The 24,971-nt window shown below is 40.5% G+C and overlaps 1 pseudogene; it reads left to right on the top strand.

The window, feature by feature from the left end:
* On the top strand, positions 1-24,402 carry LOC119525098 (annotated as a pseudogene).
* Positions 24,403-24,971: the final 569 nt, after the last annotated feature.

A 24,971-nucleotide genomic window follows, 5' to 3' on the forward strand; every position in this document is an offset into this window, starting at 1 on the left:
ATGACACTGATAGCAAATTTCCACAAGGTGGAGGCTGAAGCATCTCCATTTCTTAAGATGCCGTAATTGATTCAGAGGCAGCAGAAAAAATATATTTTCAAGGCAGTTATACCTGCATAAACCACTGTCCATAAAATTTAGTGGACACAAGTCTAAAATCATCAAGCTATTCAACCTCCCAAATTCCACCCACCGTTCCTAAATATTACATCTCTAGTATCCTCTATACTTGTAACTAATGGAATTTTAGGCAGTAACCCATGTGGAAAACATGTAGAAATTCAATCACAGATAAGGATAACCATGATCACTAACCAGGATTTCTTTCAAAGAGACTGCAAAGGGTACATAATAATGCAATAGCACTTATGCTCTCTATTTGTTAGGCACTGTTCTTAGCACTTTCTTTCTGTTCAATGTAATCTTCATAATAGACCCATGAAGAAAATATGATAGTACTGTGCTCTTCAAAGATGAAAAAGACTCAGGCATAGAAGGTTTCAAAACCTGTAAGTAGGAAATCAGGATTTGGGTAATGGCAGTGTTGACCCCAAATCCCTACTTTAACTCCTCATTCTATATTGCTCTGATACATCTTTATCCTTGGGTTTTTCATTATTTCAGTCACTGTCCAATTTTTGTGCTATTCTTTCACCTACTTATTTCTATTTGTTCATTCACCTGGAGATTTCCGTGAAGGAATTCTGGCATTTTTGTCACATTGTCCCATTGAACAAGTCCAGTGACTACAATTCATTTACTTCATTCACTCATTCAATTAAAAAGTGACTGAATATCCAATATATGTCAGAAATTAAATTAGGTCTTAGGTTTTGTTGGCCAAAAGAATGAAAAGGGGTGTTTGGGATGTAAACTTGGTTAGAATTTAGTTGAAGTGATAAAGATCTGGGCCAGATCCTATGGGAGCAAAGAGAAGAGGAGCAGGAGGGGGTGTTCCAGGCCCAGTCTTAGAACAGGGATGGAAACCAGTCAGTCGATGGAGAGGAGACCTGAGGGACAGGCAGGTACAAGGAGGTGAGCAAAGATGCTGAGGCAAAAACAAGGACAGTCAGTTGGAGAAATCCTGAGTGGTTCAGCTTGTATTCAATATTTTTCAAGGTTATTGAACACCTACTAGGTGTCATACCCTGAAGAGTAAGACTCAGTCCCATCCTCAGGAAACCTACAGGAGGGATCAACTGTCTTCCAGCATGTTATTGGAGACCCTAAAATAGTCCTTGTGTGTTAATTACAGCTGCTGATGAGGAGCAAAAGTCAATACCTGGTAATTCTTGGGGACTGTCGTTCTTATTTAGAGGATATTCCCAAGCCCACTTAGTGATCTTCCCATAGCCAGAATGAGACAGGGACTTTGAATGAGTGGAGCAGCCTAAGGGTACACCCACAAGTGAACATTAGGGCAAACTGTGGTGTTTATATACAGTGGAATATTGAATGGCTGCAGGAAGGAATGAAGTCATGAGTCAGGCAACTAGGTGAATGAACCTTGAGGACCTTTTTTTGAGTGAAAGAAGCCAGAAATGAAAGGACAGTCTAAGTCCTCCCTAGTATAAACTAATTATAATGAGCATATGCTTAGAAATGAATGTGAGAGCATAGGTTATCAGGGGACAGAACATGGGCAGAGGTTGGGCAATCAAAGAAGCAGGAGTGCAGACTATTCAAGGAGGCTGGTTGTAAAGGTTTGTAGATTGTAAGCTCTTACAACAGTCACATCTATTCCTGTGTTTTGATTGTCAAATTTTAAGAGATTTTTATTTGGTACAATATTTATATTCTCTATAGGATACTTTCTAATATAACCTATATGGTCATTTTATTTAAAAAATATTATTGCATGGAACCTAGAATGGGGAATGAGATCTTATTGTTCTGTACAGTTTAATGTGGTATCCTGATGTGCCCCAGAGTATTTTGGACAGAAAATAAAAATATATTTGCAAATAACTCTTGAGGGAATTGGGAAAAATGTGAAAATATTAAGGTTTCTAACCTGGGGAATTCCTGTTATTCCCACAAACATTAGGGAATCCCGATTTCATAAGTCAAGTCCTCGATCTTGGGGTTTGCCCTTATGAAACTTATTCCTTCAAAGGAGAAGCTAAGTCTACTTGTAATTATGGCTAAGAGTCACCCCCAGAAAACCTATTTGATTGCTCAGATGTGGCATCTTTCTCTCAGCCCACTCTGCAAATAAACTCACTACCCTCCCCCTGCATGGGACAAAGTCCCTGTTTCATTCTGGCTATGGGAAGATCACTAAGTGGGCTTGGAAATATCTTCTAAATAAGAACTACAGTCCCCAGGGGTATCAGACTCCCAGGGGTATCAGTCTCCCTGGCAACATGGGACATGACTCCAAGGGATGAGCCTGGCCCTGTCATCATGGGCTTCAGAATGCCTTCTTTACCAAAAGGGGGAAAGAAATAAAACAAAGCAAAGTTTCAGTGGCTAGTGATTTCAAATAGGGTCAGGAGGTTGATCTGAGGTTATTCTTATGCATTATATAGATATTCCTTTTTAGTTTCTAGTGTATTAGAATAGCTAGAAGGAAATATTTGAATCTGTTGAACAGTAATCCAGTAGACAATTCTTGATGATAATTGTATAGCAATATAGCTTTTACCATGTGACCATGTTATAGTGAAAAACTGGTGACTGACACTCCTTTATCAAGTGTATGGGCAGATGACTAATAAAATAATAAATATATCTATATCTATATGTGTGTGTATATATATATAATGGCAGGGTTTAGGGGTATGGGATGGTTTTGGTGTTCTTTTTTATTTTTGTTTTTATCCTTTTCTTTGTTTTGGAATAACAAAACTGTTCTAAAATTGATTATGATGATGAATGCACAACCACATGGTAATACTGTGAGCCATGGACTCACATGGATTATATGCTGTGCGAATATATTTCAGTAAGATTGCATTAAATAAGAACCTTAAAAAATCAAGGACATACCACTTCACAGATGCTAGGATGACTATAATCAAAAAGGGGAAAATAACAAGTGTTGGAGAAGATGTGGAGAAACTAGAACCATCATACCTGGATGGTGGGAATAAAATGGTGTAGCTGCTTTGGAAAATGATTTGTATATTAAAAAAAAACAAACAAACAGAATTTCCACAAGCCCAACAATTCGACTTCTGGTTATACACCCAAGAGAATTGAAGACACGAGTCCATGCAAAAAAACACACAACTATTCATTGCCTCATTATTCATAATCCAAAAATGTGGGAAATGGCATGACATGTCCACCAATTAATGAATGGATAAACAAATGTTACTATATTTGTATAATAGATTATTCAGTGATACAACAGAATGAAAAACTGATGCAGGCTACAACATGGTGCATTGAAGGAGACCCTGGGAGAAGCATCCCCGTTACCCTGGCTGAGGCTTCCTCCTGTCCCCCTGGTGCTGGTTCTCCTTTCCCTTCTGAGCCTCCCAGGGCAGCCAGCTTGTACCTGTCTGTTGGCTTTGGGTGGTGGCTCCTGGTCCACAGGGAAGAAGGGTGGCCTAAGTCTCCAACCCAGTTACAATGGAGGGAGACATCCATTCACCTTTTTCTGGGGACCCTGAATCCCTGCTTTACACAGCTCCTGCCAAAGAGAAGCCTGCCTCCTGTGCAGGGAGGAGCCGCTCAGGACCACCCACTGCTGTTACCACAGATTCATCCAGAATATTCTCACAAATAGTATGAGAATATTTTAACAAAAATAACACAGACTTCAAATTTTCATCAAGGATATCATTTTTATGAGTTTTAAAAAACAACTGAAAATTGCCTGTATAAACTTGGCTTCATCTGTGATGGTGCAGCCAACTGGAGAGCAGCTGCAGGTTCTTTAGAAATACACTCATGTAAGGGGCAGGGTTGATGACAGGGCAGAGGTGAGCCAATTTCTAGTTAAAACACTCAGAGTCTGTGACTGAGTCCTCTGCAGGGCCCAGGAAAGCAAGATCCCAGCTCCTTGTGTGCAAGAGAAATAGCACAGAGTGACACAGATTGAAGCAGGAGATCTGGGATGACTAGGTTGGCAAAATAGATAGATGCCTATGGGGACAGGGCTGCCTTGGTCTTCAGCCCCACTATTACTAACCTTTAAGCCCCTTGATGGGACAATAGGAGGAAGTTGAGGAATCAACCCTGAGCTTGTCCATCACAGGCCCTTGAGACATTGGTGGCAAATGAACCATAGTGCATGGGTTGGTTGTGGAATGTCTGCTAAGGTTTCACATAACTAAACTCCTGTAAGACAGTCTTGAGCAAGATGTTTGATACAGAGCTCAAAATCTACCATAAAATTTCAATTCTCATATACAGCTCCCTACACCAAACTCCCACCCACCAAAGGCCCAGGAAATGAGATAAGAATGAAGCAGTTTGTAAATTCTGTGTCCACAGAACAGGTATGTCTGCAGAGGGAGAAATGGATGAAGAGGGTTATGGAAAGATTGTCTGACAATTTATGAGTCAGTCTGGATTTAATTCTAAAAAATATGTCATGCCTTGAACTGTATAATTGCAAAGGTTAATATCCACTGTGATTCCTTCAATTTCCAATCAGTTCAATTATTAGCTAAACATTGTGGAAAGGAGAACAAAAAGCCATGTACAGAAGAGTTGTTGGAATCCAGTGTTTTAAGGAACAGAAGCTTGGGAACATAAAATATGGATGTACATAGTAAATCATACACCAATGAGTGATATCACTTCTAAGTTTTGTTCTAAAGCTATTAAGCAAGAGTTTGTGTTGAAGGCTGCAGACAAGTGAAAGATTAAACAGAAGAGTCATAGTGAAGATGGTTGAAGCTGGATCAGATGGTGCACTGTTCAAATGTGATAATTTCTGTTTTTTGTGACTTCAACAATTTCCATAACAACAAATGTTTACAAAATCCCTGACCCTATTTATGATGATGGGCACATTTTCTACTGTTAACAGATGCTCAATGTTGCCACAGTTGGCTGTGTCCATCGTGATTTCATGGGGAAGCTCAACTAATCCCAACAGGCAGAAGAGGAGCTAGTGTGGAGACCTGGGAAGGAAAAGAGTTCAGGGTTTTCAAGAACAGGGAAGTGAGTGCAGCTGGAGGCTGAGAGCAAGGGGAGAGTGCTGTGAGGTGGGCTGCAGTGGTGGGCAGGGGCCTGACACTGAAGGGCATGTCAGAGGATGCTACAAAGTTTGGGTTTTTCAGGAAATATCCATGAGGAGAAACTAAAGGATTTTGAATCAGGGGGTACCTGCCTGACCTGAAGGAGAAAGCTCTCTCTGCAGGCCATGCATGGAGACAGCCCCAGGGAAGAGGGTGAGCCTGGCCCTGTGCCATTTACAAGAAGACCTCGGGAGTCTACACATGCAGGCCATTTGCACAGTTAGAGCAAGTGTGGACCTGGGGTACAGTAAGTGGGTGGTGCTTTTACTGTTTTTATCTCCTCAGGTATTCAAACACATCTGCAACCAGCATGACATTAAAATGCCAAACTCAACATCCTGCTAATCTGAAAACAATGAGTAAGAAAACACAGATGGAAAAAAAAAAAAAACTGTTTTTAAAATGAAGAGTCTATAATCCCTAACAAAATCCTGATAATAAATTGCAATGTAAAAATACATCAAACTGTAAGCTTTACTTAGGGGAAGAAGGATGACTTCATAAAATAAATCAATGCATTACATTGTATTTAGCGAATGTTAAGCTTACCAAAGGAATTTGTTTTTCCAAAATGCACTAAAAGCAATCTATTCACTATCCAAATTAAAAAGCTTTGCAATTGTTTTCAATTTTGGACTGAATGTCATCTTTTGAGCTTGCCATGAGGCATTTTATTCCCTAAAAAATGCCAAGTCTATGCTGTTTTCTTGAAAAGCCCCTACACAGTTTTCAGACCATGTGACCCATCCTCAGTAGCACCTGACCTGATGCCCACAAGGTCACTTAGTCTTGGCAGCATCTTCTCTGGACATGCCAACAGCACATGTTTCCAGCTACCATGGGTCTGGGAGCTCCATCAGGAGTAAGAAACTAATTAGAATCACAGTATCTAGAATAGACATCAATATTTGGACACAGGCAGCAACCTGGTGAAGGGGCAGAAATCAGCTGGGGTCTCAGTCTTTTGGGTCATTCTGTGGTTGTGTCCTTTGACCAGCAGGGGGTTCTGTGGGACTGCTCTGGGGTTCCTACAGTAAGGACCATTCACTCAAAGGGGCCCAGACTGGGTAAATGTCAGTAGCTGGAACTGTGCATGAATTGTGCCTCAAATTAAGAATCAAATGAATCTTGCCACACTCCTGGACCCTGATAGAGACTGAGTGATCAAGGAGTCACTCAATTGCCCTTGAGCCTCAACATGATGTTATTGGATGAACTCCTGGGAACCTAAGTTAGGACACCAGGGGAGCCCCAGGTCTCGCTCCTATTCACAGAGTGGTGGCTGCTGTGGGGGAGGAGTGAGGGAGAGAGGGAGGCAGGGATGCAGTCAGGGCTCCACCTCCCATTTCTCCACCAGGTTTCCAGACTGAGGAACCCCAGGCACTGAATTTGACCCACTCAGGAAACAAACCTGAAGATCTGAAGAGCAAGTGGGCTAAAATAGAATTTAAGCATGATCTAGCAATTCCAGTAGATACATACTGAAAATAATTGAAAGCAGGTGTTCCAGACAAGAACTTGTGCATACATGTTCTTAGCACTGTTCACAATAGCCAAAAGATGGAGACAATCCAAATGTTCATTAACTGGTAATTGTATAAACAAAATGTGATATATCCGTATAATGGAATGTAATTCAGCCACGAAGAAGAATGAAGTTCTGGCCCATGCTAATACATGGATGACCCTTGAACACATTAAACTAAATGAAAGAAACAAAGCACAAATGCTACATATTTTATGATACTATTGTAAGAAGCCTCTGGAATAGACAAATCCTTACATACAGAAAGCAGTGTTGTGGTTGCCAGCGGCTGGGAAGAAGTGGGACTGAGAGTCACTGCTCAATGTGGATGGGCTTTCCTTTTGGGGTGATGAGAACATTTTGGAGTTAGGTAGAGGTGACAGTTTCACAACACTGTGATTGTTCTAAATATCACCAAATGTTTAACATAAAAAGTTCATAGACTTTCACATTCTGTGAATTTTACCTCAACATCAAAGGAAAAAAATGGAAATTACAAAATTAAAAAAAAAAATGAAGAAAATTAACTTGCTGGATGGGCTCAAGAACAGGTAACATTTACATTAAAATTGAGAATTTGGAGAGTATATCTAACACCCTGTAGAAAGAAATGCAAACAATATTTAACAAATTTAGGAAAATCAATGAATCTGGTTTGACCCAGAGAATAAGTTGGAAAATGTCAAAAACAGTAAACAATGTTTATGTGTTGAATATTTTCCATGCAGCATTTAATTCCCACCAATGTTAATATTCTCCTGAGAACAGCACCAGAGGGCATTGTGGAGAGTCTCAGAAGTGTGCAAACACTGAAGTAAACTCAGTTTTACTTTTATTATTAGTCCTGGACCTCTGCTCAGTGACCTGAATGAGAGCCTAAAGCAGCTGCTCACAGCCAGCCCAGGCCACCCTATGGCAGTGGAGATGCTCTGTGGGTGGAGGACCCAGAATTAATTGGTGGTGGTGGTGGGAGGGTGGGGTGATAAAGAGCTCAACCCTTAAGAGTTGCTCTCCCTCCAGTAGTTTGACATTACTTTCAGGGCTAGCTCTAATTATTCTTCTATCAGCTATGTATGTTTTCCTCACTTGACACATTCTTACCAACACTGAACCCTCTAACTTTTGGGCTAATCACCAATATTCAGCACTACTATAATTGTGTTTCAGTGTTTGCTAATAAAAATGTAGCATTATCAAATGTTTGATAACCAGCTTCTTTACTTTTGTGAGTATTCAGTTAGTTTTCTATGCTTTAGAGCTGTTACTTCTTTAGATCACATTTTTACATTAACTATAGCAAGCTTTGTCCTTATTTTAACAATTATTGGGAGATAAATTTTATTGTAAATTTCAGAGTGAATATTACAGTCATTTTTTGGAATTTTGAAGACAACTCTGAGAGCTGATATAGTGTCACTCAGTATATCTCAGAGTTCCATCATTTAAATGGTATCAGCACATCCATCAACTGAATTTTACACAGTTGAAAACAATCATGTGGAAGCTTATGTATTTGCAAGGAAATACTTCTAAGCATATGGCTAAGGGGAAAGCATGATGCATTGAAATGTGTTCAGTAAGGCAGAATTCAAGTGAATTAGGAAGGGAATAAAATGTATTAATGTTTTGGATTATAATGAAAAAATAAACTCTAGAGAAGATTAAACAAACAAGACCTTAAGAGCTGCAGTCACTACAGAAAGAGGGTTAGGAAATAGAAAAAAAGGATAGTAAAGCTTTTTATACTCCATAAATTTTTTGGATATCTATGTTATCTTTGAACCACATGTATATAGAAATTGTTCAAATTTCAAGTGGATTTACTTAATTTTGAATGAATTTCCTGCAAGGAAGCAATGTGTGTGTCTGCCCTAAGAACACAGAGATCAGTGGAAAAGAAGTGGGGCCTCCTGTGAGACCTTGCTTCATGGATGAAGGTATGTTTCCTGGCAAAAAAAAAAAAAAAGCCCACTGAGAAAAAGAGCAAGAGTTGAAGGATAAGGTGGGGGAACTGTCTGTACAATTGCCAAGGGAAGGGCATTCCACTGGAGGGAACAGAATGTGCAAAATTTCCAAAGCAAGAGGAATCTTGATAAAGTTTGGGCTAAGGGAAAGCAAGAGAGGAGAGTAGAGGAAGAGGGGTTCAGAGAGGGGTCAGGGGCAGATGTGGTGCCTTCTAGGCCACTGAAAGGGTCATTTGCTTACTTAAAGAAAACATTTTAATGCAGTAAAAGTGTTAACACTATGGGAAAACTCAGAAAAAATACATAATACATAGACATACAAAATACCATAGGAGTCATAAGTATAATTTTGTCAGCATGTGTCATATGTATAATTTTGTCACCATTTGTTCTGAGCAGGAATTTCCATGCTGGCACCAGAAATACCAGAAGCAATGAAGAGAGGTAAGAATAGTTTATTTTTCCTACACTTAGTAAAAGTGTTCAAGCTGAAATAAATTTGATGAAATATATATATTTTTTTGTTCCAAACATAAGCAAACTAAATCAACGGGCCTAGACTATTGTGGCAAAATACAGAAGCTTCCAGTCAATATATCAAGCAATAAATTTAAGGAAATGTGGAACAGATAAATCCCACAGGAAGTAAGCTGAAATTTGGGCAAAATCATGCTTACAAAAGTGTTTGTTGCATGGTCAATAGGATGACAGAATAATTAGTTGAAACCATAATTTTTATGTTGTTTTTTGTATCCACCAAACCTTAACATTAAGCTCATTTCTCAGGTCCCTTAGAAGTTACTTGAAGGTAACTGTGCCTACATAGGACACCTAGAGGTCCCTATGGATGGCACTGACTGCATCTTGTCTGCCAACTTAGTCATGGGTTTCCAGAACTCAGATTTCCTGGATGACCCATAGAAGTTTCCATCCTTCCTGGGTCTCTCTGACCACAGCATGGGGTGGGGTGCTGGTTCCCCTCTACCCACAGAAGCCACAATCCTCGGTGTATCCCTGAGCTTGATGCAGGCTCCCTGCCCTTTCAGCAGTGTCTTCCTCCTTAAAGGCACTTCTCTTACCACATTCTTCTCTCTCTTAACCTAGTTATGTTTTCTTTGATAGGTACAGTATGGGATGTTGGTTGGAGGTGGGGTGGGTGAGTGGAGGTTCAGACCTTCAATATGTTTTATGATCCCCTTTTCCCATTTAGTAATACAGATCAACATCACTGCATTATGTCAAGTATATTTTATTGTAAGGTCATTATTGTCAAATACTTTTATATTATTTTTATGTTTCTCTCTATTATAAACTACATGTTGTACTTCTTTCTAATGACTTCTTTCCATATAGCATAGCTACTGAAATATCTGGCTCAAAGGAAGGATGGACAATTTTGTAGAGAACTCGATCTTTTACCAGAGAGATATTGCTGGAAATTACAAGATAGTGATAGTAATAATTATAGGACACCTTTGATATTTTTCATGACATAAAATAGATATTTTGGTCCTCCAATAAGCATAAAAGTTTATAAATCCTTTCTAGGATGCCTGTGGTCAACTTCCACTCTCTGACTGGACCCAGCCATGGCTGTGTGAGCTGCTGACAGTCCTACCTACTGGACATGTGCTAATATGACAGATGAGCCAAAAATCCAGAAAGCAGGATCTCACACACACACACACACACACACACACACACACACACACAGTCACATGTAATGGTGCACACAAGCACCGCAGACACACCTGTGAACACAGACATGCACATGCAGGTGCACACACTCACAAATATGAACATACACAAGCCTCCAAGGAGAATTGTTTACCCGAAGCATCATCGAAAGTTCTGGGGTAGGTCCCCCTTCCACTAGTGGCTCCCCATGGAGGCGGTGGTACGCATGCCCAGGACGCTCACGCCCCCCCACCTCAACAGGGCAGCGACTAGGGCAGTGGCTGCGTAAGTGCAGCTGGGGCAACCGTGGCGGCCTGAGTCGGCTGTGAGCCGCGGTGACCCAGCCACAGATCCAGGAGGGACAGACCTGTCAGCTGCCTGCTGAAGCAGTGCTGGTCACAGGGAATGCTCAGTTCCACAAGCTCCATGTCATTTGATTTGAAGACTGCATGTCCTGCCTCCAGCAATTTCTCTGTTCTGTGATCAATGGGATTCACAGCAACTTAAATAGAAAACTAAATGATCCAGGGGCATGGAAAGGATGGCTCATATTGGTCTAGGATTGGCTATGAGTCCAGCATTTTCATTGAAGGGAGTTTCATTTTGAATAAAAATAAAAGGTCTCCTGTGACTTGCCAGAAAAGGCACCATGAGAGCAAGTCAAGGTGGCCGTGCATATCTTAAAGAATGGTTGTGGTGGGCTGGACTGCTGTTGTATGTGTAGAGAACATTTCAATAAAATATTTATTTAATATGATATTTATATATTAAATGTTTGCATACACCCTTGTAGTCTCATCTTACTAGAAAATTTTAAAACTTTACTGTTTTTTAATGAACAAAATTCAAAATGTGTAAAATTAAGCCTGTAAATGTCATTCAGCAGTTTAATCATTTATCTTACTTAACTTGAACTAGAAGACTGTTTGACCAGATTAAAATATGTCTAGTATGTGTTTTTAAAAATTCTGCTCCATTAAAAAGAAGGGACTTTTAAAAATGAAAGATCCTAGAAAATACCCTGTTTTTAGTTCCTCCTCTTCCATTAGTTCTCATTCCAGACTGAAAAGGGTGTATGTAATTAATAAGACTGTCCAAGGTTATTTTGATTGTGTTACCTTTAAAAAGGTACATGGAACAAATGATCCTTAGGACACTGAACCTTCAGAGAAACCATTCAGGATTATACAATTATTTAAGTGATTTATATTAAAATAACAAATAGATATTGAAACAGGAGAGTGAAGAACTTTCTAAGCTTAAGAGCAGATGAAATAATAAAGAAACTGATGAATTTGACTATTCATTCAACAAATGCTTACTGATTATCTTTTATATGCCAGGCACTGTTCTAGATGCTAGAGATATACTGGTGAGAAGAAATCAGAAAAATTCCTACCCACATGAAGCTTACATTCAGGATGGGAAGACAGACAATAAACTAAATAACTTTAAATGTGTTATTGATAAATGCTAAGGAGAAGGAATAAAGTAGGAAAGGGAGATGTGAAATAGAAGATAGGTTTAAAATTTAATAGGGGGTTAGAAAGTCCTCATTGAAAATGTATTATTTGAGACAAAGAGCAAAAGAAAATGAGCAAGCTAGCCATATGGATATTTGAGGGAAAGAACATTTAGGCAGGAAACAGCAGTAAATGTGAAGACCATGAGCTGGGACCAGGCCCTGCCTACTCAAGTGTGAGGCAGCCTCCAAGATGCCCCCGGTGAATCTTGCCTTCTGGTCTTCACACCTTTATGTACACTTCTCACCATGAGTCAGTCCTGGCCTGGTGTGATCAAAGAAGATGGCAGAAAGGATGATGTGTGACTTCTGAGGCTACATCATGAGAAGCGATGCAGCTTCTACCTTGGTGTCTTGGAACATAGGAACTGTGCTGTGAGGACACTCAGCCTGCAGAGGGGTCCCCAGGCTACAGCCAGTACCCATCTCGCAGTCCTGTGAGTGACCCACCTTGGAAGTGGACACTTAAGGTCGATTCAGATCTTCAGATGACTGCAGCCCCTGACTACAACCTCGTGAAAGTCTATGACTTGGAGCTACCTACTGAGCCCTTCTCAAATACTTGACCAACAGAAACAATGAGAGATAACGTTACAGATGTTAGAAGCTGCCAAATTTTGAGGTGTTCTGTTATGGAGAACTCAATTACTAAAATCTCTTGTGATGAGTTCAGAGAGGTTGTGGGACCAGAACGTGCAGGTGTTATTGGTCATAGGACTTTGGTTGGAAGCCATGGGAGGCTTTTGAGCCGAGGGGTTGCATGACCTGACTGAGGGGTTGCATGACCTTGATGGGCTCTCTCTGGTTGCTGTGCTGAGAATAGACTTCTTTAGGGCAGAAGCATCAAGACACTAGGTTAGAGGCTGCTGCAGTGATCAGGTAAGATGAGGTGGCCTGGACCAGGGTAGTGATAATGAGGGTGTAGAGAAGTGGTGGAATTCTGGATACATTTTGAAGGTAGAACTAACAAGACTTGCTGACTGCCCAAATGTAGGGTGGGAAGGAGTGGTATCAGGAATGACATGGAGATTTTGGCCATAGTACCTGGAAGAATTGAGTGGCCATTAACCAGGTGGTAAGATTATGGGAGGATCTGTGCTGGTGAGGTGGGATGATATCAGAAGTTGACCTGGACATGTTAATGATTGAAATGCCTATAAAATGTTCAAGTACAATGTCAAGTTTCCAGTTAGATACACAGGTCTGTAATTCCATGTAAATCCAGGGTGTAGAGAATAAAAGTTTGGGAATCATCAGTTTATAGATGGTATTAAAAGTTTTGTGATGGGATGTGAGATTCTAGGGAATGAGTATAGATACAGAAAGAGGTTCAAGATCAGAACTGAGAACCATCCCATGTTCAGAATTCAGGGAGATGAGGAGGAGCTGTTAGAATAGTCTGAGAAAGAGGAATCAGGGTGGTGGGAGGAAATTGGGTGAGTGTGGTATCCTGGAAGCCAAGTGAGGAAAATATTTGAGGGAACAGAGAGTGCTCATTTGTGTCCAATGGTGCTGAAGTAGCCTAGGTACAATGAGGAGTGAAAAATAACCATGGAGTTTAGACATATGTTAGTCCTTGGTGAACCTGAGAAAGTAGCCTTGGTATTAAAAGTATACAAAACATTTGATGTCAAAAAGCAATGTTGAAATGAGGCGGGGCAAGATGGCAGACTGGTGAGCTGTATGTATTAGTTACTCCTCCAGGAAAGTAGGTAGAAAGCCAGGAACTGCGTGGACTGGACACCACAGAGCAATCTGTCTTTGGGCATACTTCATACAACACTCATGAAAATGTCGAACTGCTGAGATCAGTGAAATCTGTAAGTTTTTGCGGCCAGGGGACCCGCGCCCCTCCCTGCCAGGCTAAGTCCCGTGGGAGGAGGGGCTGTCAGCTCTGGGAAGGAGAAGGGAGAACAGCAGTGGCTGCTCTTATCGGAAACTCATTCTATTGATCCAGACTCCAACCATAGATAGACGGAGACCAGACACCAGAGAATCTGAGAGCAGCCAGCCCAGCAGAGAGGAGACAGGCATAGAAAAAAAAAAACAACACGAAAAACTCCAAAATAAAAGCAGAGGATTTTTGGAGTTCTGGTGAACACAGAAAGGGGAAGGGCGGAGCTCAGGCCCTAAGGCGCATATGCAAATCCCGAAGAAAAGCCAATCTCTCTGCCCTGTGGACCTTTCCTTAATGGCCCTGGTTGCTTTGTCTCTTAGCATTTCAATAACCCATTAGATCTCTGAGGAGGGCCCTTTTTTTTTTTTTTTTTAATCCTTTTTTCTTTTCCTAAAACAATTACTCTAAGAAGCCCAATACAGAAAGCTTCAGAGACTTTCAATTTGGGCACGTCAAGTCAAGAGCAGAACTAAGAGAGCTCTGAGACAAAAGGCAATAATCCAGTGGCTGAGAAAATTCACTAAACACCACAACTTCCCAAGAAAAGGGGGGTGTCCGCTCACAGCCACCATCCTGGTGGACAGGAAACACTCCTGCCCATCGCCAGCCCCATAGCCCAGAGCTGCCCCAGACAACCCAGTGTGACGGAAGTGCTTCAAATAACAGGCACACACCACAAAACTGGGCGTGGACATTAGCCTTCCCTGCAACCTCAGCTGATTGTCCCAGAGTTGGGAAGGTGGAGCAGTGTGAATTAACAAAGCCCCATTCAGCCATCATTTGAGCAGACTGGGAGCCTCCCTACACAGCCCAGCAGCCCAGAACTGCCCTGGGGGGACGGCATTCACCTGTGACATAGCACAGTCATCCCTCAACAGAGGACCCGGGGTGCACAGCCTGGAAGAGGGGCCCACTTGCAAGTCTCAGGAGCCATACGCCAATACCAAGGACTTGTGGGTCAGTGGCAGAGACAAACTGTGGCAGGACTGAACTGAAGGATTAGACTATTGCAGCAGCTTTAAAACTCTAGGATCACCAGGGAGATTTGATTGTTAGGGCCACCCCCCCTCCCCAACTGCCCAGAAACACGCCCCACATACAGGGCAGGCAACACCAACTACACACGCAAGCTTGGTACACCAATTGGGCCCACAAGACTCACTCCCCCACTCACCAAAAAGGCTAAGCAGGGGAGAACTGGCTTGTGGAGAACAGGTGGCTCGTGGATGCCACCTGCTGGTTAGTTAGAGAAAGTGTACTCCATGAAGCTGTAGATCTGATAAATTAGAGATAAGAACTTCAATAGGTCTACAAACCCTAAAAGAACCCTATCAAGTTCAACAAATGCCACGAGGCCAAAAACAACAGAAAATTATAAAGCATATGAAAAAACCAGACGATATGGATAACCCAAGCCCAAGCACCCAAATCAAAAGACCAGAAGAGACACAGCACCTAGAGCAGCTACTCAAAGAACTAAAGATGAACAATGAGACCATAGTACGGGATATGAAGGAAATCAAGAAGACTCTAGAAGAGCATAAAGAAGACATTGCAAGACTAAATAAAAAAATGGATGATCTTATGGAAATTAAAGAAACTGTTGACCAAATTAAAAAGATTCTGGACACTCATAGTACAAGACTAGAGGAAGTTGAACAACGAATCAGTGACCTGGAAGATGACAGAATGGAAAATGAAAGCATAAAAGAAAGAATGGGGAAAAAAATTGAAAAAATTGAAATGGACCTCAGGGATATGATAGATAATATGAAACGTCCAAATATAAGACTCATTGGTGTCCCAGAAGGGGAAGAAAAGGGTAAAGGTCTAGGAAGAGTATTCAAAGAAATTGTTGGGGAAAACTTCCCAAATCTTCTAAACAACATAAATACACAAATCATAAATGCTCAGCGAACCCCAAATAGAATAAATCCAAATAAACCCACTCCGAGACACATACTGATCACACTGTCAAACACAGAAGAGAAGGAGCAAGTTCTGAAAGCAGCAAGAGAAAAGCAATTCACCACATACAAAGGAAACAGCATAAGACTAAGTAGTGACTACTCAGCAGCCACCATGGAGGCGAGAAGGCAGTGGCACGATATATTTAAAATTCTGAGTGAGAAAAATTTCCAGCCAAGAATACTTTATCCAGCAAAGCTCTCCTTCAAATTTGAGGGAGAGCTTAAATTTTTCACAGACAAACAAATGCTGAGAGAATTTGCTAACAAGAGACCTGCCCTACTGGAGATACTAAAGGAAGCCCTACAGACAGAGAAACAAAGACAGGACAGAGAGACTTGGAGAAAGGTTCAGTACTAAAGAGGTTCGGTATGGGTACAATAAAGGATATTAATAAAGAGAGGGGAAAAATATGGCAAACATAAACCAAAGGATAAGATGGCCGATTCAAGAAATGCCTTCACGGTTATAACGTTGAATGTAAATGGATTAAACTCCCCAATTAAAAGATATAGATTCGCAGAATGGATCAAAAAAAATGAACCATCAATATGTTGCATACAAGAGACTCATCTTAGACACAGGGACACAAAGAAACTGAAAGTGAAAGGATGGAAAAAAATATTTCATGCAAGCTACAGCCAAAAGAAAGCAGGTGTAGCAATATTAATCTCAGATAAAATAGACTTCAAATGCAGGGATGTTTTGAGAGACGAAGAAGGCCACTACATACTAATAAAAGGGGTAATTCAGCAAGAAGAAATAACAATCGTAAATGTCTATGCACCCAATCAAGGTGCCACAAAATACATGAGAGAAACACTGGCAAAACTAAAGGAAGCAATTGATGTTTCCACAATAATTGTGGGAGACTTCAACACATCACTCTCTCCTATAGATAGATCAACCAGACAGAAGACCAATAAGGAAATTGAAAACCTAAACAATCTGATAAATGAATTAGATTTAACAGACATATACAGGACATTACATCCCAAATCACCAGGATACACATACTTTTCTAGTGCTCACGGAACTTTCTCCAGAATAGATCATATGCTGGGACATAAAACAAGCCTCAATAAATTTAAAAAGATTGAAATTATTCAAAGCACATTCTCTGACCACAATGGAATACAATTAGAAGTCAATAACCATCAGACACTTAGAAAATTCACAAATACCTGGAGGTTAAACAACACACTCCTAAACAATCAGTGGGTTAAAGAAGAAATAGCAAGAGAAATTGCTAAATATATAGAGACGAATGAAAATGAGAACACAACATACCAAAACCTATGGGATGCAGCAAAAGCAGTGCTAAGGGGGAAATTTATAGCACTAAACGCATATATTAAAAAGGAAGAAAGAGCCAAAATCAAAGCACTAATGGATCAGCTGAAGAAGCTAGAAAATGAACAGCAAACCAATCCTAAACCAAGTAGAAGAAAAGAAATAACAAGGATTAAAGCAGAAATAAATGACATAGAGAACAAAAAAACAATAGAGAGGATAAATATCACCAAAAGTTGGTTCTTTGAGAAGATCAACAAGATTGACAAGCCCCTAGCTAGACTGACAAAATCAAAAAGAGAGAAGACCCATATAAACAAAATAATGAATGAAAAAGGTGACATAACTGCAGATCCTGAAGAAATTAAAAAAATTATAAGAGGATATTATGAACAACTGTATGGCAACAAACTGGACAATGTAGAAGAATGGACAATTTCCTGGAAACATATGAACAACCTAGACTGACCAGAGAAGAAATAGAAGACCTCAACCAACCCATCACAAGCAAAGAGATCCAATCAGTCATCAAAAATCTTCCCACAAATAAATGCCCAGGGCCAGATGGCTTCACAGGGGAATTCTACCAAACTTTCCAGAAAGAACTGACACCAATCTTACTCAAACTCTTTCAAAACATTGAAGAAAATGGAACACTACCTAACTCATTTTATGAAGCTAACATCAATCTAATACCAAAACCAGGCAAAGATGTTACAAAAAAGGAAAACTACCGGCCAATCTCCCTAATGAATATAGATGCAAAAATCCTCAACAAAATACTTGCAAATCGAATCCAAAGACACATTAAAAATATCATACACCATGACCAAGTGGGGTTCATTACAGGCATGCAAGGATGGTTCAACATAAGAAAAACAATCAATGTATTACAACACATTAACAAGTCAAAAGGGAAAAATCAATTGATCATCTCAATAGATGCTGAAAAAGCATCTGACAAAATCCAACATCCCTTTTTGATAAAAACACTTCAAAAGGTAGGAATTGAAGGAAACTTCCTCAACATGATAAAGAGCATATATGAAAAACCCACAGCCAGCATAGTACTCAATGGTGAGAGACTGAAAGCCTTCCCTCTAAGATCAGGAACAAGACAAGGATGCCCGCTGTCACCACTGTTATTCAACATTGTGCTGGAAGTGCTAGCCAGGGCAATCTGGCAAGACAAAGAAATAAAAGGCATCCAAATTGGAAAAGAAGAAGTAAAACTGTCATTGTTTGCAGACGATATGATCTTATATCCAGAAAACCCTGAGAAATCAACGATACAGCTACTAGAGCTAATAAACAAATTTAGCAAAGTAGCGGGATACAAGATTAATGCACATAAGTCAGTAATGTTTCTATATGCTAGAAATGAACAAACTGAAGAGACACTCAAGAAAAAGATACCATTTTCAATAGCAACTAAAAAAATCAAGTACCTAGGAATAAACTTAACCAAAGATGTAAAAGACCTATACAAAGAAAACTACATAACTCTACTAAAAGAAATAGAAGGGGACCTTAAAAGATGGAAAAATATTCCATGTTCATGGATAGGAAGGCTAAATGTCATTAAGATGTAAATTCTACCCAAACTCATCTACAGATTCAATGCAATCCCAATCGAAATTCCAACAACCTACTTTGCAGACTTGGAAAAGCTAGTTATCAAATTTATTTGGAAAGGGAAGATGCCTCGAATTGCTAAAGACACTCTAAAAAAGAAAAACGAAGTGGGAGGACTTACACTCCCTGACTTTGAAGCTTATTATAAAGCCACAGTTGCCAAAACAGCATGGTACTGGCACAAAGATAGACATATAGATCAATGGAATTGAATTGAGAATTCAGAGATAGACCCTCAGATCTATGGCCGACTGATCTTTGATAAGGCCCCCAAAGTCACTGAACTGAGTCATAATGGTCTTTTCAACAAATGGGGCTGGGAGAGTTGGATATCCATATCCAAAAGAATGAAAGAGGACCCCTACCTCACCCCCTACACAAAAATTAACTCAAAATGGACCAAAGATCTCAATATAAAAGAAAGTACCATAAAACTCCTAGAAGATAATGTAGGAAAACATCTTCAAGACCTTGTATTAGGCGGCCACTTCCTAGACTTTACACCCAAAGCACAAGCAACAAAAGAAAAAATAGATAAATGGGAACTCCTCAAGCTTAGAAGTTTCTGCACCTCAAAGGAATTTCTCAAAAAGGTAAAGAGGCAGCCAACTCAATGGGAAAAAATTTTTGGAAACCATGTATCTGACAAAAGACTGATATCTTGCATATACAAAGAAATCCTACAACTCAATGACAATAGTAGAGACAGCCCAATTATAAAATGGGCAAAAGATATGAAAAGACAGTTCTCTGAAGAGGAAATACAAATGGCCAAGAAACACATGAAAAAATGTTCAGCTTCATTAGCTATTAGAGAGATGCAAATTAAAACCACAATGAGATACCATCTAACACCGGTTAGAATGGCTGCCTTAAACAAACAGGAAACTGCAAATGCTGGAGGGGATATGGAGAAATTGGAACTCTTATTCATTGTTGGTGGGACTGTATAATGGTTCAGCCACTCTGGAAGTGAGTCTGGCAGTTCCTTAGAAAACTAGATATAGAGCTACCATTCGATCCAGCGATTGCACTTCTCGGTATATACCCGGAAGATCGGAAAGCAGTGACACGAACAGATATCTGCACGCCAGTGTTCATAGCAGCATTATTCACAATTGCCAAGAGATGGAAACAACCCAAATGTCCTTCAACAGATGAGTGGATAAATAAAATGTGGTATATACACACGATGGAATACTACGCGGCAGTAAGAAGGAACGATCTCGTGAAACATATGACAACATGGATGAACCTTGAAGACATAATGCTGAGTGAAATAAGCCAGGCACAAAAAGAAAAATATTATATGCTACCACTAATGTGAACTTTGAAAAATGTAAAACAAATGGTTATAATGTAGAATGTAGGGGAACTAGCAGTAGAGAGCAATTAAGGAAGGGGGAACAATATTCCAAGAAGAACAGATAAGCTATTTAACGTTCTGGGGATGCCCAGAAATGACTATGGTCTGTTAATTTCTGATGGATATAGTAGGAACAAGTTCACAGAAAGGTTGCTATATTATGTAACTTTCTTGGGGTAAAGTAGGAACATGTTGGAAGTTAAGCAGTTATCTTAGGTTAGTTGTGTTTTTCTTACTCCCTTGTTATGGTCTCTTTGAAATGTTCTTTTATTGTATGTCTGTTTTCTTTTTAACTTTTTTTTTCATACAGTTGATTTAAAAAAGAAGGGAAAGTTAAAAAAAAAAAAAAGAAAGAAAAACAAGATAAAAAAATGATGTAGTGCCCCCTTGAGGAGCCTGTGGAGAATGCAGGGGTATTCGCCTACCCCACCTCCATGGTTGCTAACATGACCACAGACATAGGGGACTGGTGGTTTGATGGGTTGAGCCCTCTACCGTAAGTTTTACCCTTGGGAAGACGGTTGCTGCAAAGGAGAGGCTAGGCCTCCCTATATTTGTGCCTAAGAGTCTCCTCCTGAATGCCTCTTTGTTGCTCAGATGTGGCCCTCTCTCTCTGACTAAGCCAACTTGAAAGGTGAAATCACTGCCCTCCCCCCTACGTGGGATCAGACACCCAGGGGAGTGAATCTCCCTGGCAACGTGGAATATGACTCCCGGGGAGGAATGTAGACCCAGCATCGTGGGACGGAGAACATCTTCTTGACCAAAAGGGGGATGTGAAAGAAATGAAATAAGCTTCAGTGGCAGAGAGATTCCAAAACGAGCCGAGAGGTCACTCTGGTGGGCACTCTTATGCACACTTTAGACAACCCTTTTTAGGTTCTAAAGAATTGGGGTAGCTGGTGGTGGATACCTGAAACTATCAAACTACAACCCAGAACCCATGAATCTCGAAGACAGTTGTATAAAAATGTAGCTTATGAGGGGTGTCAATGGGATTGGGCAAGCCATAAGGACCACACTCCACTTTGTCTAGTTTATGGATGGATGAGTAGAAAAATAGGGGAAGGAAACAAACAGACAAAGGTACCCAGTGTTCTTTTTTACTTCAATTGCTCTTTTTCACTCTAATTATTACTCTTGTTATTTTTGTGTGTGTGCTAATGAAGGTGTCAGGGATTGATTTAGGTGATGAATGTAGAACTATGTAATGGTACTGTAAACAATCGAAAGTACGATTTGTTTTGTATGACTGCGTGGTATGTGAATATATCTCAATAAAATGATGATAAAAAAAAAGCAATGTTGAAGCTTCTTGTAATGGTGGCTTAGTAATTGAATCAATATTCCTGTTGGAAATAAGTTAAAGGGCTTAAGATAAAAAGTATCTTAAAAACATCAAAAATTAACATTGTGCTAAGAACTACTTCACCAGAATCAAGGAAAAGATTAGGGCTTAGAAGAGTAAGCTGGAGACATTTTGGCCCTAAAGGTGTTTGCAGCCTCCAGAGGAGGCAGCTGAGAGACAGAGTAAATCTTTGAACTGGATTAATAAGAGTCAGAGTCTGATGCTGCCAAGGATGGTAATTCTGATTTAAAAACCCTGCTGTGGGCTGGCGATGTTGAAAGCTATACCTTTTGAGTGAGGTACAGACTGTGCAATATCTGATCATTTGGGTGCACCAGACAATGTCAAGCATTAGTCCTAAATTGCCAGTGCTCTCTGGAGCCTGGCAGAAGGAATCAAAACTACTCTCTTAAAAGGGATTACATCATCTTGGCCTTAAATTGTTTCTATAAGTAATTTTTAAAATAAAATGTCCTGTTAAAAACAGAGAGGAAGTACATGAGAACAAGAAAAATTAACAAAAGTGACTGGTAGAAACTGACCCATTGGATGAATCACAGATCATAAAAACATGCTTTCTACAAGAAGCTGTTGTTCCAGTGATGAGATGGGAAATATAGCAACATTGCATATTTGCAAAACAAAAACAAAAACAAACAAAAAAACCCTAAAAGAAGTCATGTAATTAAAAATGCAATAATGAAAATTAAATGAGTAGATTTAATATTTAATAGAGGATTAGGTGTGACTGAAGAGAGAATTTGTGAACTGGACAATAGTTTGGAAGAAATTATCTAGATCGAGAAACAGGAGATCAAAAGATGAACAGTAAGTATAGGAGGGTTATGAATCTTAGTGGATTCAATGAATAATTAGATTCACAGAACTGGGAGAAAAGGGAATGGAGCACGAGTAATGTTCGAAGAGAAAATGGCTGAGATTTTTCTAAAATCTGACTAAAATTATCAAACCATGGAGTAAAGAAGTTCAAGAAGACTGAAAGAGGATCTATGAAAAGAAAACCCAGACTTAGATACATCATAGCAGAGACAGAATATCTTAAAATCAGTCAGAGAAAACAGAGAGTACCCTCAGAGGGGGTTACAGATTGGCAGTTGACATCTCAACAACATTTGAAGATGGAAAATAGTGGTGCCAAAAATAGGTAGTTGGCAGTAGAATTCTCTACTCACTGAAATTATCCTTCAAGAATAAGAACTAAATAAAGATGTTTTTGGACAAAGTAAAACTGATAACATTATATTCAAGTAAATTAAAAGAGTTTTGTGCAGGCAGAAAGAAATTGATACATTTGGAAAGTTAAAGATGCAGGAAGGAAAGAAACATTTATATAAACAGTGAAAAAAAGCAATAAAAATGACTTGTGGACTTAAACTTTCCATATATAAAATTAAAATATACAAGAAAAATAACAAAAGTTGTAAGGGAGAAAATGGATTAAAGTGTTCTAAGTTTCTTGCATTGTCAGAAAGAGAGTAAAGGTAAATATTAACATTAGAATTAACAAGCCCTAGATACCTGTTGTGATATCTAGGATACACAGGAGAGGAACAGAGCAAGTGTACAACTTCCTAATTAATGGAAGAGAGAACGTAATGTTTTTAAAAAGTTTGAAAAAGCAAGGAAGATGAGAGATAAGAACAGACGGATAAGAAGACAGCAGATAAGAAAATGAAAATAATCATACAAATCCATGTTTTTGTTTTGTTCTGTGGTATGTAATAGAATCAGTAGGGATAGAGGACTATCCTAGATGAAAAAGTATTTGAGACGTTACAGACAAATTCCTTGATTGATTCCTAGAAGGAAAAAACCAACTCTAAAAGACACTTTAGGGATTTTAAGGGAAATATGAATAAGGATTTCTTAATAGATGGTATTCTTACTTTATAAGATAGTTATATTTCCATGTAGTATTTAGGAGTGGAGTCATGCTGTTTGTAATTTGTTAAAATATTTTAGCAAAAATAAAAAGCATTTATCTTAAATATAAAAAGACGAACAGCACATTTGGGGGAAAAACATTTGAAATTGGTTACCTCTTTTAAGTCTGGATGATGGGTATATTTTATTCTGTTTCTGAATAGTTGGAATGCTTTGTTATTATAATTTGGAATGTTTAAGAGTTTTAAAATAAAACAATCAGTGTGGACCGGGACTACAGGCCCACATTGGGGTCTAGTACATCTTTAACGAGGACGAGGACGTGGAGCCACAGGCCACCCCACCCCCCCACCCCCCACCTGAGCCCCGATTGCAGCCACGGCTTGACCGAAGGCGGGGACGGGCCACCACTGATCCCGCCGCTGACCCCGCCGCAGCCCTACGACCCGCGGGTGCATGGAATGGTGTATCCTGTGTTGTACCGCGATGGGTGCATTCACCCGAAGAGCTTCGGGCCGGCAAGAGGCGCTGAGCACCTGCACGCCCGAGAACCTGCTCTGCAAGTGCAAGCCGGGCGACCTGGTGGAGTTTGTTTCACAGGCGCAGGTTACGCACTGGGCGGTGCACACGGGCAACTTCCAGGTGGTGCATCTGGCCCGGCGGGAGGTGAGCAACAACTTCCTGATGGACACGAACCAGGGCCGGCACGGCCAGGGGGTCAACGAGCCAGCCGCGACAAGCCGCTGAGCCCCAGCGCCATGGGGCGCAACGCGCTGGCTCACTGGGCGCCAAGGAGCGCGATCGCCGCTGGCGCCGCTCCCAGAGCTCTGCCGCCCGGTGTCCTTATGGCGAGCGTGGGTTCAAGACGGGCGGTGAGCTGCGCATTGACAAGCAGCCCCACCTGCTGCAGATCCAGCTCTCCCTGCAGCACAGCTACCTGCTCCAGTTCCGGATCCTGGAAGACCTGATCACGGAGAAGCGGCACAAAGACCAGATCAGGCGCACCGCACAGGGCCGAGAGTGAGAAGAGTGAGGGCTCCAAAGAGGACCCGGAGGCGGTGGCTCACTGAAGGGCCAGCGGAGTGCGAAGCTGAGAAAGGGAGCCCTTTGCTCAGCCACTACCTTTTCCCTCCCTCGCTCCTTCCCTCCTAACTCTGCCATGTTCTGGGCCCCATCTGGGCTATGTGCCTTCTGGAAAAGGGAGAGTTGGGGAAATGCACAGCCCACTGTGGCTTGAACTTGTCATTTTGGACCGGGAAGGAGAAGGGATGCAGAGGGAGCAGGTAGACTCGTTGTACAAGACACAGTACAAGCCATTTTGTGGCCTATTTCTTAACGTTGGAATAGAACCCTTGTTTCACAACCACAGCCCCTAACCCCCACCCCCTGCCTGGAGATCCCTGAATCAAGGCCACACAACTTGAAGGATTTTCCTATATACTTCCTTTTTAGAAACTCTGAAGTCGAGGTTAAAATTTCTAAAGGTCTGGCCCTTCATAATAACTCAAAATGAAATATTTTAATTACAGGGCATTAGCCATGTTCCCTGCCTTCACAGTTACCACCAAACCAGGTCCTATCCCTTTCATTGGTAAAGATTAATTACAAGCCTAAGTATTAGACTGAAACTTTGGAGGAAAATAAATTTTTTGTTGGAAATGAAGATGATTTGG

Source organism: Choloepus didactylus (assembly GCF_015220235.1).
Source record: "Choloepus didactylus isolate mChoDid1 chromosome 23 unlocalized genomic scaffold, mChoDid1.pri SUPER_23_unloc6, whole genome shotgun sequence".
In the NCBI taxonomy this organism is placed as follows: Eukaryota; Metazoa; Chordata; class Mammalia; order Pilosa; family Megalonychidae; genus Choloepus; species Choloepus didactylus.